Source organism: Zingiber officinale, chromosome 3A (assembly GCF_018446385.1).
Source record: "Zingiber officinale cultivar Zhangliang chromosome 3A, Zo_v1.1, whole genome shotgun sequence".
NCBI lineage: Eukaryota > Viridiplantae > Streptophyta > Magnoliopsida > Zingiberales > Zingiberaceae > Zingiber > Zingiber officinale.
The window spans coordinates 89,658,135-89,673,261 of NC_055990.1; the positions used below are offsets into that span (position 1 = coordinate 89,658,135).

Sequence of the window (15,127 nt, forward strand, 5' to 3'; positions counted from 1 at the left end):
ATATAAATGCGGATCTTGATCCTATAAACAAGAGTTGCATAGAGATGTAATTGATAATTAGTTACCTACCGATCATACTAAGTCTTCGGCGATTTAGCCAAATCTAACTCAGGGCATAGTATGATGTGGTTCTTGTCCCACATGAATTATAGAATTCAGTGGGAGCATCATTTAATTAAAGGCCTAATTAGATAATTAATAGAATATGATATTTATTTATTTTCTGTATTTTTTTGTTGTAGATAACCATGACGTCAAATACGAACTCTTTCTCCCTGCGTTCCGTCCTTGAGAAGGACAAGCTCAACGGAGCTAATTTCCTGGACTGGTACAGGAATATGAGAATCGTTCTCACACAAGAACGTAAATTGTACGTTCTGGAGCAGCCCATTCCGGAGGCACCTCCTGCCACTGCCACGTGAGCTGACCGTGATGCTTACAAAAAGCATCAAGATGATGCATTAGATGTGTCATGTCTTATGCTCGCGACCATGAACTCTGAGCTTCAGAGGCAACACGAGTTGATGAGCGCTTATGATATGGTTGAACATCTTCGTCAACTATATTAAGGACAAGCGAGGCACGAGAGATTCGAGATCTCTAAGGCACTGTTTCAGTGCAAGATGCAAGATGGGACTCCCGTAGGCCCATATGTACTCAAAATGATTAGGTACATAGAAAACCTACAGAGGTTGGGATTCTCACTTGGCCAAGAGCTGACCACTGATCTGATCTTGCAATCCTTGCCAGATAGCTATAGTCAATTTGTTCTAAAGTATAACATGAATGAAATTGACAAGCCACTGCCTGAGCTGCTTAGCATGTTAAGAACTGCTGAGCTCAACCTTAAGAAGGTTAAGCCCAACTCCATTTTGATGGTGCAAAAGGGCAAAGGCAAGGGCAAGTCTAAAGGTAAGGGAAAGTCCCAAGCCAAGGGCAAAGGCAAGGCACTGAAACCCAAAGGAGGGGTCGCCAAGGATGCTACCCGCTTCCACTGCGATCAGACTGGGCACTGGAAGTGGAACTGGAAAGTGTACCTGGAAGATCTTAAGAAGAAGAGAAGTGAGACTTCCACTTCAGGTATCTATGTTATAGAAGTCAATCTATCTATTTCTTCATCATGGGTATTAGATACCGGATGTGCTTTTCACATTTGTACTAATGTGCAGGCGCTGAGAAATAGCTGGGCATTGACAAAGGGCGAGGTGAACCTACGAGTAGGCAAAGGAGCAAGAGTTGTTACTGTTGCTGTAGGAACTTATCATCTATCTCTTCCTCTGGGCTTGTATTAGAATTAGATGAATGTTGTTATGTGCCTGCTTTAACTAAGAACATAATTTCAGTTTCTTGTTCAGACAAGAAAAGTTTTTCATTTATAATAAAGAACAAATGTTGTTCATTTTATTTAAATGATATGTTCTATTATAGTTTACCTCTGATGAATGGACTCTATATTCTAGACCTTGAGAACCCTATCTATAACATTAGTACCAAGAGGTTCAAGTCAAATGACATGAACCAAACCTATCTCTGGCACTGTCGCTTAGGTCATATAAATGACAAACGCTTATCCCAACTCCATAAAGATGGTTTGCTGGACTCATTTGATTTTGAATCATATAAGACATGTGAGTCATACCTTCTAGGCAAGATGACCAAGACTCCCTTTAGTGGACACAGTGAGAGAGCGACTGACTTGTTAGGTCTTATACATAGTGATGTATGTGGCCCTTTCAATGTCACTGCTAGAGGTGGTTATAGGTACTTCATTACATTTACTGATGACTTCAGTAGATATGGTTATGTGTACCTGATGACACATAAGTCAGGATCCTTTGAAAAGTTCAAAGAATTCAAGAATGAAGTACAAAACTAGCTTGGCAAAAGTATTAAGATACTTCGATCAGATCGAGGTGGTGAATACCTTAGCCATAGGTTTCGTGACTATCTAGCTATGTGTGGGATTCTATCTCAACTCACTCCTCCTGGAACACCACAGTGGAATGGTGTATCCGAAAGGAGGAATCGTACCTTATTAGATATGGTACGATCTATGATGAGTCACACAGATCTTCCTATGTATCTTTGGGGCTATGCTCTAGAAACAGCAGCCTTCATTCTCAACCGAGTTCCATCTAAGGTTGTAAGAAAGACACCATATAGGATATGGGCTGGGAGATATGCCCAAGTGTCTTTTATGAGGATTTGGGGTTGTGAGGCTTACGTTCGACGTCAAGTCTCGGACAAATTGGGACCCAAATCTGACAAGTGCTATTTCATTGGATATCCCAAGGAAACGAAGGGATATTACTTCTACATTCCCAGTCAACACAAGGTAGTTGTGGCTAAGACTGGGGTATTTCTAGAAAGACTAGTGTACGTTCGATCTTGAAGAAATTCAAGATGTGGACCATAGCACTAAAGCCTCGATGGAGGTTGAACTAGAACCACAAAGTGTTGTGGATGATGTTGTTCCACAAGGAGTTGAGGAACCACAACCAGTTCAAGTAGACCTACCTCTTCACAGATCTGATAGTGTACGTCATCAGCCTGAGAGATACTCATTTCTCTTGTCTGACCATGATGACGTTGTGCTCATTGAGGATGAGCCTACCTCCTATCAGGAAGCTGTGATGAGTCCAGATTCTGAGAAATGGCTAGAGGCCATGAGATCTGAGATGGAATCCATGTACACTAACCAAGTATGGACTTTGGTTGATCCACCTGAAGGGGTCAAACCCATTGGGTGTAAGTGGGTCTTTAAGAGAAAGATTTACATGGATGGACTTATTTATAAGGGTTGCTTGGTAGTTAAAGGTTTCAAGCAAATTCATGGTATTGACTATGATGAAACCTTTTCTCCAGTAACGATGTTTAAATCCATTCAGATAATACTTGCTATTGCAGCGTACCACGATTATGAGATCTGGCAGATGGATGTCAAAACCGTGTTTCTGAATGGAAACCTGCTCGAGGATGTGTACATAACACAACCTGAGGGTTTTGTAGATCCACAGCATACTAGCAGAGTATGCAAGCTGCATAGGTCCATATATGGACTAAAGCTAGCTTCTTGGAGCTGGAATCTTCGATTCGATGATGCAATCAAATAGTTTGGTTTCGTCAAGAATAAAGATGAACCTTGTGTCTACAAGAAGGTTGTTGGGAGCACAGTTATCATCCTTATATTGTATGTGAATGACATACTACTCATTGGAAAAGACATCCCTTTGCTGCAGTCTGTCAAGACTTGGTTAGTGGCTTGTTTCTCAATGAAGGACTTAGGTGAAGCATCCCGCATTCTAGGCATACAAATCTATAGAGATAGATCTAAGAGATTGCTTGGCCTATGTCAGAGTACATACATTACAAGGTATTACTTCGGTTTGCCATGCAGAACTCCAAGAAGGGATTTCTGCCAATGTCACATAGTGTGAGTCTTTCGAAGACTCAAGGTCCCTCTTCTAGAGAGGAGAGAGACCACATGGATCAGATCCCTTATGCTTCAGCCATAGGATCTATCATGTACGCCATGCTATGTACTCGTCTAGATGTCTCATATGCTTTGAGCATAACGAGCAGATACCAGTCAGATCCAGGTGAAAGTCACTGGATAGCGGTCAAGAATATTCTTAAGTACTTGAGAAGGACCAAAGAATATTTTTTGATATATAGAGGCAATGATGAGCTAGCTGTAAAGGGTTATAGTGATGTCAGCTTCCAGACCGACCAGGATGATTATCGATCGTAGTCAGGGTTCGTGTTTTGCATAAATGGTGGTGCTGTGAGCTGGAAGAGTTCAAAACAGGACACAGTTGCTGATTCTACAACAAAGGCCGAGTATATTGCTGCATCAGAAGTAGCAAAGGAGGTAGTTTGGATTCGTAAGTTCATTACTGAGCTTGGGGTGGTTCCTAGCATAGCTGATCCCATAGAGCTCTATTGTGACAACAATGGAGCAATAGCACAGGCTAAGGAACCTCGCTCACACCAGCGAACCAAATACATACTACGACGCTTCCATCTCATTCGAGAGATTATCGAGAGAGGAGATGTGAAGATTTGCAGAGTACCCACAGAGGCTAACATCACAGATCCCTTGACCAAGGCTTTGGCACAGAGAAAGCATGATGGTCACACTAGGTCATTAGGCCTTAGAGCCTACACTGATTGGCACTAGTGCTAATGGGAGATTGTTAGTTAGAGCCCTAGAGGCAATCATTTGATGATTGTTGTATGTACTCATTGTATCATATTCTTGTATATAAATAAAGGCATTTGTTTTTGGTTATTATACTTACTTGTATTGGTGCCAAATAACTAAGTATAATAGCGTCCTTGAGTAGAAGGTTCTTACCTATATCAATCGGTTAGTTGAATCGATAGTGAGATGATATAGGGAACACTACTCTTAATCATTCCTAGTCAAGTATTAGCATTCAAGGGAAATGTTAATGTGACGAGACCAGCATATAGGTCAACTCGATGACTTGATCTCACAAGTCATGGATATAGAGATATCAAGTTGACACTTGGGTATGCATTGGAGAATGTATACTGAATGACCCGCCATGAGAAAGTATCATGGATCGTTATATGAGTGTCATATACTTTCTCATGTGGCTATTAGTATGACTACTAGTCCTTGGACCTGAAGTCACCATGGTTCCCTACATAAGGAGTTACGTACTTTGGCTTCATCAAACGTCACCCGTAACTAGGTGGACTATAAAGGCGATTACTGGGTATGTAACAAATTATGTGGAGGGATGTGAGTGATGTAGATGGGATCTATCCCTCCTATATGATGGGAGTGACATCGATATTCTTGATAGAGTGAGACCACTAAGTGCATGACTATGCCCAAATGAGTCAATATGAGATGTTGAGCTCATTTGATTGAGTGAGTCTACTTGGAATTCAAGATTTAGATTGATTAGAGGATGACATAGTCTATGTCTCACATTGATCAATCTAGATGTCAAGGATAGAAGGACACTTGTCATATATTATGAAGAGTCACAATTAGTAGTCACAAGGTGATGTTAGATCTCACCATTCTTATAATTTGGGTAGTAATGATGTGTTACTAGATACCACTCATTACTTATGCTTCTAAATGAGTTTAGGAGCATTTCCAACGTTATAAGAACCTATAGGGTCACACACAAATGGCAATTAGATGGAGATTAGGTTCATGTGATGAACCAAATTGGATTAACAGTAATCTAAATTGAGCTAATTGAGTTGGACTCAATTTGGTTCATGTGTTAAGTGAGTCTAATTTGGACTTAGACTCATTTAATTAATTTAATTCAATGAATAGAGATTCATTAAATTAAAATTGACTTGAATCAATGGTTAGATTAGATCAACCAAGGGAGAGAAGTTGTCAAGTTTGACTTGACTTGAGAGGAAGATGAAGAGTCAAGTTTGACTTGACCATTTTCCACCTCATTGGTGAGTTGGCATTAAGTGGCTAATGGTGATATGCCACATCATCAAGGTTGCTTAAGTGGAGTGCCACCTCATGTGGGAAATCAAGAGCCTTGACTCTTGATATTCCATGGGGGTTACAAGCCATTAAGTGGCCGACCACTTAAAGATGTGAATTAGTGCATTTTGTGTGCTAATTGATTTTCATCTTCTTCACTTTGTTTTTCTTCTTCTCCCTCTCCTCCTCCTTGCCGAGACCATCAAGGGTGCTAGCACATCCTAGTGGTTTCTCTCCATCTCTTGCTTGTGTGGATACACATAGAGGAGTATCTACTTTGATACTCTCGAGATCCGGCAAACCGTGGACGAGCGGGATTAAGTGAAGGGCTTCGCATCAAGGGTAAATTCTTATCTTGTAGATCTAAAGTAGATCTAGGTTAGAAAACTCGTACGTGAAAGGTTTTACGAAATTTTATTTCTTCTCACGGATCCGTGGCATGGGAATTTCGGGGTTTTCGCAACGCAAAAAGTGGTTTTTGCGGCCCGAAAAACCCAACATAGAGATTATATGCTAGTTTACCAAGAAGATAACTTGCTTCCTGTGGGTTACACGGATTTGGATTCCCAATCAGATAGGGATAATAGTAAGTCAACCTTGGGGGTTTGTGTTTACTTTAGGAAGTGGAGTCATAACAATTGAGTAGTGTTAAGCAGAAATGCATTTCAGACTCCACCATGGAAGCTGAGTATGTGGCAGCCTCTGAGGCAGCCATAGAAGCTGTATGACTCAGAAACTTCATGATGGATTTAGATATGATTCCTGGTTTGCCCAAAATTATTACAGTGTATTGTGATAATAAGTGGTGCAGTAGCAAACTCGAAGGAACCACGAGCCCATAAGGCAAGTAAATACATAAAGCGCAAGTACACTACAAGAAAAACCCTCATAGACATCAGTGGAACAACAACGGTTTTAAGCAAAAACCGATGTCTTTGAGTATTTTACATCGATTTTTCCAAAAATCGGTGTCTATAAGCGCAGATTTTCGCTCATAGACATCGGTTTTTAAGCCGATGTCTATGAGCGCCTTTTTTTCGTTAATAGACACCGATTTTAACCACGGTTTTTAAAATCCAGTGTCTATGATATAATAAAATAATTCAATTTTCCCACCAATACTTAGCCAAAATTTACAACACTTCACTCTTCTCTCCAAACCTAAACCTATATCGCGTCGTCCACCGTATACCGTCGCCTCATCTCCCTCTTCCCCTTCCTAGATCGACGCCCCTTCCTCTCCCAATCAGGATCAACACAGGACGCCCTTGCATCTCCGTCCAACCACACCGCATCTCCTCCAACTCCTCCCTTTGCTTTCTTCTTCTACGAGAGCTTCTCTTCTTTCCTTTCCTCTTCTTTATCGTCTTCTACTTCCGTCGATCCGGCTGTGGCGACACCTGATGGCGACCGATCGAGCTCGTCTACCCGCGCATGTGGTAATGTTTCTTGATTCATGCTGGATCGCGGTTTTCGCTTTCTTTCTATTCGATCGCGTGGATGAATGTAGTTGTTGTTTGATTTCTGGGACCTGAATTCCGAATTTGGTGGTAGGTTGGCATGGCTTTCGAGAATCAGTAGTACCAGATCCTTGCCAGTTCCCCTCAGCTTCTCTTCCGCTTCTCCAACGAGGGAAGCACGCTCAGCCGACTGGATCATCGGGGCGAAATAATTTCCATCACCGGCATGGATGTAAGATGCCTTGTTTAGTTATCTTCATTCATCTCGTACTTTTATTCTCAAACAGTGGCAATCATTTTAGACTAAGTGTCGATTCTTTATTTCTTTCGGTCTTTTATTGTTTGTTATTGTAAGATCTACTGAGTTGGTATCTTCTGTTTGGTGGTGCTTGGTGAATGACGGAAAGGCAATCAAGGAGAAGCTTCTTTCCGTTGACTATAGCGAGTATAGGGCGGAGATTAAGACAGTGGATGGGCAGAAATCGATGAATGGCTGTCTTACTGTTCTTGGGGGGGGGGGGGGGGGGGGGTATCTCATCGGGAAAGATGACGCCAAGAAAAAATTTGCTTAATTTTTTATGCTAGCCCCTCAGGATAAGGGATACTATGTTTTGAATGATATATTTCGTCTTCTTGCTCCTGAACAGGGTATTATTTTGGACTTGAAAGTAGCATATTATTTTGGACTTTAAACAATTAAACTAAAATGATTTATCTCTTGATAAATGATCACAGGCTACTGAAGTCGCTATTGATCCCTTCCTCATCTTTGACGGTCTCATCTTCTTGATCTTTTGATTGCAAGTATTAATTGATTGATGCATGCAATGTGTTTGATGAATTTCCTCAAACACTGCCCTGACTTGATTTTATCATTTTTGTTTGCATGATTCTCTTGAGTGGTAAATGCTAGTTACTGTCACTTGTGGTATCAATTCTAGTTTGCCCCTAACACAATTTCATATGTCAATAGTAGTTTTTGTGGTTGTTGTTGTTGTGATGCATCTCAAGATGCGGCTATGAGGCTACTTGTGAAAATGGCACTTCCACCAAAATCACATGAACAAAGAAAATCCGGCAGATTTAGTTCATTTAAGATGCAGAGAGGGTGTTATACCCATCAACAAGATGAAATGATGACATTTAACTTTTCCTTATGAGATGAAATATTCTAGTTGGTTGGCTAGTTATCTTGAAGTGTTGTGTTAATTTTAATTAATTAGATAGTTGAAACGGGAAGGGTTTAAAGAAAGCTTATTGGTGTGTTATGGAAGAGACTTGACAAAATGAAATTTCTCAAGTTAATGGGATATTTTACCAGCTCACTGTTGACTCGGTTAATACCCTCAGTAACACCATGTCAACCTCAAGCCAAAGAATTTTGTCCATGGTTCCAATTCCATGTAGAAAATTAAATCATGGGTCATCTCAATAGGGAATGTGAAGACTATTATAACTAAGCAAATCATAAGAGAAGAACATATTTTCTGACTATAATAAAAAAAATACTAAAACTAATGCTTGTCGTTGCACCATATGTAACACCCCACCCTCCTCACTACTAGTCTGCGAGGGCGAGCGCTATTGGACTACTAACTTTACTTAACTATCCTTGTTCACATGTTGATAGAAATTCCTAAAATTCTTGGAGAACTCAAAACATACAATTAACTAGCAGCGGAAGACTAAATGACTCATCTAATACATTCTTAATAAATGACAATCTTAATAAATTCTTATGATAGGTCCCAAGGCTTCTATAGTCCAGGCATCACACATCCATCCGCACCTCCTTGTCGCCTTCCTTTGCTATAACTTTTCCTTTCCTTTATCTGCAGTAAGAGGAAAATGCATCTATAAGCAAAATTGCTTAGTAAGCGATATCTAACTCACAAAACTCGAATATGCATGTGAATATACTGAAATCTAAAAGCTAAATGCTCAAAAGGAAAACTACTCATGCTCATCTACAAGCAAAAGAAACATACTGAAATGCTAAACGTGTATAACAAATCTATACAATCATGCTAGCATAATCTTGTTGAATTTTAAACACTTTCTGAATCTTATTTCACTTGTTTAAAAACTTATACTTTAATACTTCAAAATAATAATCAACTTTCTTCTTGGGCCCAGGCGTAGTACCATCTTATGCGCGTTCCCTAATAGGTTGGGGTAGCTAGCCACCAATCCTAAAAGAGCAGACCTCGGTCTACCAGGGCCAAGACCTCGGAATTGGACACCTGGATTTGTTTAACGACAACCTCGGAAGTTGGGTACTAGCCTCTTAAATAAAGTAAAATACTTGTTATCTTTTATTACTTCTAATATATAATGCCTCGGCATTTTCTTTAAGCACCTTGTGTGCCAAAATCCCTAAAGTCTTGACTTTGGGATCTATTTAAAGCTTTGGCATTTCTCTTTCTTTTCTTTATCTTTCTTAGACTTGTTAATACTTCTAATAAAAGAATGCTTCTTTAAAAACTAAAATATTTAAACAAATTCTAACTTTGAAATGCATAAACAAAAATCTGCATACTATGCTAATCAAAATTCTAAATACTATACTAATCAAGATTCTGCATTCTATGCTATACTATTTCTGCATACTATGCAAACATAAATTCTGCACTATAATACTTAACCAAATTGCACTATAATCTTTTTCTTTAAAAACTGCACTATAAGTTCCACAAAAAATCTGTACTATAAGTTTCACCAAAAATCTGTACTATAAACTTTAAAGAAGTCTGTACCATAAGCTCTTAAGAAATCTGCACTACAAGTTCCACCAAAAATCTGCACTATACATTCCACAAAAAATTTGCACTACAAGTTCCACCAAAAATCTGCACTATAAACTTTAAAGAAGTCTGTACCATAAGCTCTTAATAAATCTGCACTACAAGCTCTAAAGAAATCTGCTATAAAGAAATTTATATTTTAAGCTCTAAGAAATCTACACTACAAGCTCTAAAGAAATCTGCTCTAAAGAAATCTACATTTTAAGTTCTAAGAAATCTGCACTATGAGCCTACATAAAGATCTGCACTATAAGCTTAATTAAAAATCTGCACTATAGGCTTAATTAAAAATGTGCACTACAAGCTTAATTAAAATCTGCACTATAAGCCTACATAAAAATCTACACTATAAGCTTAATTAAAATCTGCACTATAGGCTTAATTAAAAATCTGCACTATAAGCTTAATTAAAACCTGCACTATAGGCTTAATTAAAAATCTGCACTATAAGCTTAATTAAAATCTGCACTATAAGCCTACATAAAAATCTACACTATAAGCTTAATTAAAATCTGTACTATAGGCTTAATTAAAAATATGCACCATAAGCGCTTCTTATGCTTCGAATTCAAGAAGAACAAAGGTCCAAAACTACTCCTACTGCAGGTGAGAAGCACTTACCTTGCTTCTTGGACTCACAATCGAACAAAAAGGGCTTCTAGGACCTTGGCCGGCCGCTGGAGATGATGCCCTAACTCCCTTTCATTTTCTGCCCGAGCTCCGCCATCGTACGCAGAAGAGAAGGAGAGAATGGTTTAAGTCACGGGAAAACAGAGCATCAACTTATCCCTTTTTATAACTTAATATTTCTGTTAACTCCTTAAATAAATTCGCTATCTTTTCTAAACAAATAAATCCAACATCAACTTATCCCTTTTATAATCCAATATTCTGTTAATTATCTTAAATAAATTCGCTACTTTTTCTAAACAAACAAATCCAACATCGACTTATCCCTTTTATAATATTCTGTTAACTATCTTAAATAAATTCGCTAACTTTTCTAAACAAACAAATCAAAGATCAACTTATCCCTTTTATAATCCAATATTCTGTTAACTATCTTAAATAAATTCGCTACCTTTTTTAAACAGAAAAATCCGTTTGCACACCTGGTCAGCCGGGTTTTGACCGAGTCAAAGGTCATGGGTTCAATTCTTGGCTTGGACATTTTTTTGTCGAAACTTCCTTCGTTTTGTAAAAATACCAAACGACCTCCAAAAATTACATAAAAATACTCTAAAAATTTCTAAAAATCCCTAGAATATTTCTATAGTAATTTTAAATATTTTTAAATTAGTTTTAGGACTCTAATTGATGAAATTTGGGGCGTTACACCATATGCGTGAAGTTTATTATCCTGCTGTTCTTTTATGAATGTGTGATCATATTTTCAGCTTGGTATATGAAAAAAACTATATGGTTGCATTGCCTATTTTCATATGATTGAATGCATGACATAAGTTTTTACTTTAAAACTGGAATAATAACTTTTTGCTTATATATGCTTATGGCATTTCCTCTGCATTCATTGTTTATGGTTAAGTTATTTTCAGTTTTTTCTCCTCTATTTCCCAATTAGTCTATGAATTTTGGTTTTTGTCATTTCTCAGTTTTATGTATGAATTAAGCATGTTTAATTGTCAAAAAAAAAAACCTCTTTTCTTTAGTGTGTTTCTGTTATTCAAGAGCGATGTATATATTGTCTTTATTAGTGATGTGAGGGTATGCAGCCAAGAGGAACATGTATTCTTCAATTTTATTTTAGCATGCATTTGATCGAAAAGTATTGTGGCATTGTTAAATTATTACATAATTTATTGCAGAATGTTCACCATGCTGGTCAACCAATGCCTGGTGAGGAGCAAAAAGATATAGTCATGACCAGTACCCAGAATAACCTATTAAATATGAAGTGCCCTTTAATAGGAAAGCCTATTACAAAATTGCAAAATCCTGTCCGCTGGTAAAGTAGTGCTTCACTCTTTACCAAAGTTTTGTAGTTATGTTTTTATCCAATATAAATTAAAATTCCCTAATTTTTTGTTTGTTAGTAATGAAAGATAAAAACATAACGGTCAAGTGAGATTGTTTCATATGTACAAAGCCATTTTTTTTCTTTGTGAATGAACAAATATTAAACGGTTCACAAGTTAACTAAAAACAACTATTTTAAGTGAACTTCTTTCTTAAAATGCAGAGCTTGGTTTCCTTGGAAATCATGTTCCTTCTTGAACCATATTCAATTTGGCATGAGTCCTTATTTGATTAGTTGTGAACTATGAATTTGTGTGCTTTGTAGAATGCAATGTGAGATATGTTAATGTCGTAGACAACATTCCATAGCTTTCTACTTATATTTCATTCTAACAACTCCAAAAAAAAAACCTTTTAACAGATTCTGTTGATTCAATTGCTCATGTTCCTTGAACAATGCTTGATGTATATTTATTTATCAAGTGATGAAGAAGCTTATGGCTAGTCTTTTTCACATATTGTTTTTGTTTCCCAAGCAAAAGGTATGTTATTATTATTATTAAAGTCATAAATAGTGTTCTTTCTATCTGTTGTTCTTCATCAAGCAGGATGGACTACAAGCATATTTATGAGAAGGAACTAGTAATCCACTACATAAGCACAAAGAAACCACATCCTCGATGCCCAGTTGTAGGTAAGTGCCCTATCTATTGCAGTTGATCTTTCGTTGTTGATCTTTTTGCTCATTACAGCTACATCCTATTAGGTTGCCCAAAAATTCTCCAAGTTGGACGGGTTGTATGCGACGCCTTGGTTACAATAGAAATTGATGAAATGTGTTTGGCATCAGCTACAAACATAAATTCAACAATGGTAGAAGATTTTTACAGAAGTTGACTGAAAATGGCAACACTGCTCCCTGCAACTGTAAGCTTGATATAATTTTTCAAGGTGATTTAGCCCCTGTCGGTGATTTGTCATCAACCAATGCAATTTAGGCATCATAGTTAATTATCTTTGGATGTTGTAAGAAAAATATTTGTGTAATTTGTGGATACGGACTTGATGTGTACAATATCTATTATCTTATTATATTGTAAGAATAATATTTATGTGTTGGTTACATGGATATTGACTTGGTGTGTTTAGATACACCGATGTATAATAATATTAATTAAATTTTGTACTATTAAATGTTATATAATATCGATTTTTCACTGTTTCGAAAATCGAATCGGCGTCGTTAAACAATATTGATATTACATCGATTTTCCACCGCTGCCAAAACTGGTGTTATTAATATATATTACATCGGTTTTACACCGTTGATGAAACAGTGTCGTTAAGTGATACTACTCCGGTTAATAACCGATTTGAAAATCGGTGTCATTAAGTGATATTACACCGGTTTTAACCCGATGTCTAAAATGGTAGATCTTTTACATCACCTTCATAGACATCGGTCGAAAATATAATAGACAGCGGTGGAAAATCAATGTCTATGAGGGTTTTTATTGTAGTGGTACCACCCAATACGAGACATCGTATAACGAGGAGAAGTTGTTGTCGCCTAGATTGCATCAGCAGATAACCTGGATCTTTTCACTAAGGCCCTTAAGGCAAGAGCTTTTGATGGGCATGTTGAAGGGATGGGAATCAGATGTATGACAGCATATATGGTAGTATAGTCTTTTAGTATAAGTGAGAGATTGTTAGGATGTATACTAAAAGCCTAGCTTTTGTATAAACATTTATAAGAATAACATTAGTCAAATGTCTACATTTTTGCTAAGTGTAGTTGTCCATTTAATTTATATTGAAAATAACATGGTGTGAGGAGACACACAGAAGATCATGTTATCAGTTCCTTATAAATTACAAATAGTAGCTCACAACCAAGATGGAATGGGACAAATCATTGGAGTGGTTGTAGTGTAATTTGGTATTAGTTTATCTTGACTTTAAAATAACACTAGTACACTATGAGTGTATTGAGCAGGACCAAGGTAGTTTCTTTTTATACTGACTATATAAAAGAACAAAACATCTATTATTATGGAAGTGCGTACTCTTAATCATGATATAATAACAAGCACGTATACTTAATATTTATTTCTTTAATTTATCAAAGGGTGTGATTTAGTTCATTAAATTAATAGACCCGATAAGTTGGGAAATGATATTATTTATATGGTGTGTTGTTGATTATAGAATGAAACTGTGTCCTCGTAATCTAGGTTGATGATGTCCCCTTGAGGAGCTCATAAGGATTTTTATGTAAATCCTGCAGGTGGACTTAGTCTGACATGACGATAAGGTTGAGTGGTACTACTCTTGGAGCTAGATATTAATTAAGTGAGTTGTCAGTAACTCATTTAATTAGTGGGCATTCAATATCTTAAACACAGGGAAACTAACACACTCATGATAAAAAGGAGCTCATATTGTAATATGGGATTGGTGTGGTAGTGCAATAATAACTCTTTAGTGGAATGAGATATTATTGATGAACTTGAGTTGGGTGTTTGGGGCGAACATGGGAAGCTCAAGCTCATCGGAAGACCAAAACCAATTCCTCCTCTAGGTCCCTATTGTAGCCTCTTATATAAAGCCTTATATCCACCCAAAAGCCTAAGCTTCTTAAGGCCCAAGCTAGGGTCGGTCAAGCCTTGCTTGGAAACCAAGCAAGGGGCTGGCCAAGCTAAGCTTGGAGCCCAAGCTAGGGTCGGCCAAGCCTTGATTGGTGCCCAAGCAAAGGGTCGGCCACACAAAAGAAGAAAAGGAAGTTTTATTTTTTGTGAAATCTTTCCTTTTATAGAGATCCATAAAAAGGATTTAAAAGGATGATTTTAATATAAAACTTTCCTTTTTTAGATTGGTCACAAAAAGAAATAAAAAGAGTTTTTATTTTGTTAAAAACTTTCCTTTTATAATGGTTTTAAAAGAGAGTTTTAAATTTTAAAATCTTTCCTTTTATATCATTCTACAAAGGAATAAAAGAGATATTTGAAATCTTTCCTTATTTATAGTTATCTACAATGTGAAAGAAAGATTTTAATTTTTGTTATAAAACTTTCCTTTTTGTAACCATATTTTATTTTAAATCTTTTCTTTTATAGATATCCATAAAATTATTTAAAAGATGGAGAGATTTTAATTTATAAAACATTCCTTTTATAACTATCCACAAAAGGGATTTTAAAAGAGAGATTTTAATTTTATTTAAATTCTTTCCTTGCTTGGAGCACAAGCTTGTGGTCGGCAATGTCATGGGAGAAAAGGAAGTTTTATTTTTTGTTATAAAACTTTTCTTTTTTGACAAGACGAAGGAATATAAAAGAGAAGTAGGGGGTGCCTCACTTCATAACACATCTTCTATTCCTCTCTATTCT

The 15,127-nt window shown here is 37.1% G+C and overlaps 1 long non-coding RNA gene across 2 annotated transcripts; it reads left to right on the plus strand.

The window, feature by feature from the left end:
* The first annotated feature begins 6,664 nt into the window (after positions 1 to 6,664).
* Positions 6,665 to 12,796, plus strand: LOC122052029. 2 transcript variants are annotated; one of them, XR_006131692.1, is made up of 4 exons: positions 6,665 to 6,933; positions 7,049 to 7,186; positions 12,344 to 12,429; positions 12,502 to 12,796. It is a non-coding gene; the product is annotated as an uncharacterized LOC122052029 (long non-coding RNA). The 2 variants fall into 2 exon arrangements; XR_006131693.1 differs by lacking the exons at positions 12,344 to 12,429; positions 12,502 to 12,796 and adding an exon at positions 7,362 to 7,433.
* The last annotated feature ends 2,331 nt before the right edge of the window (positions 12,797 to 15,127 follow it).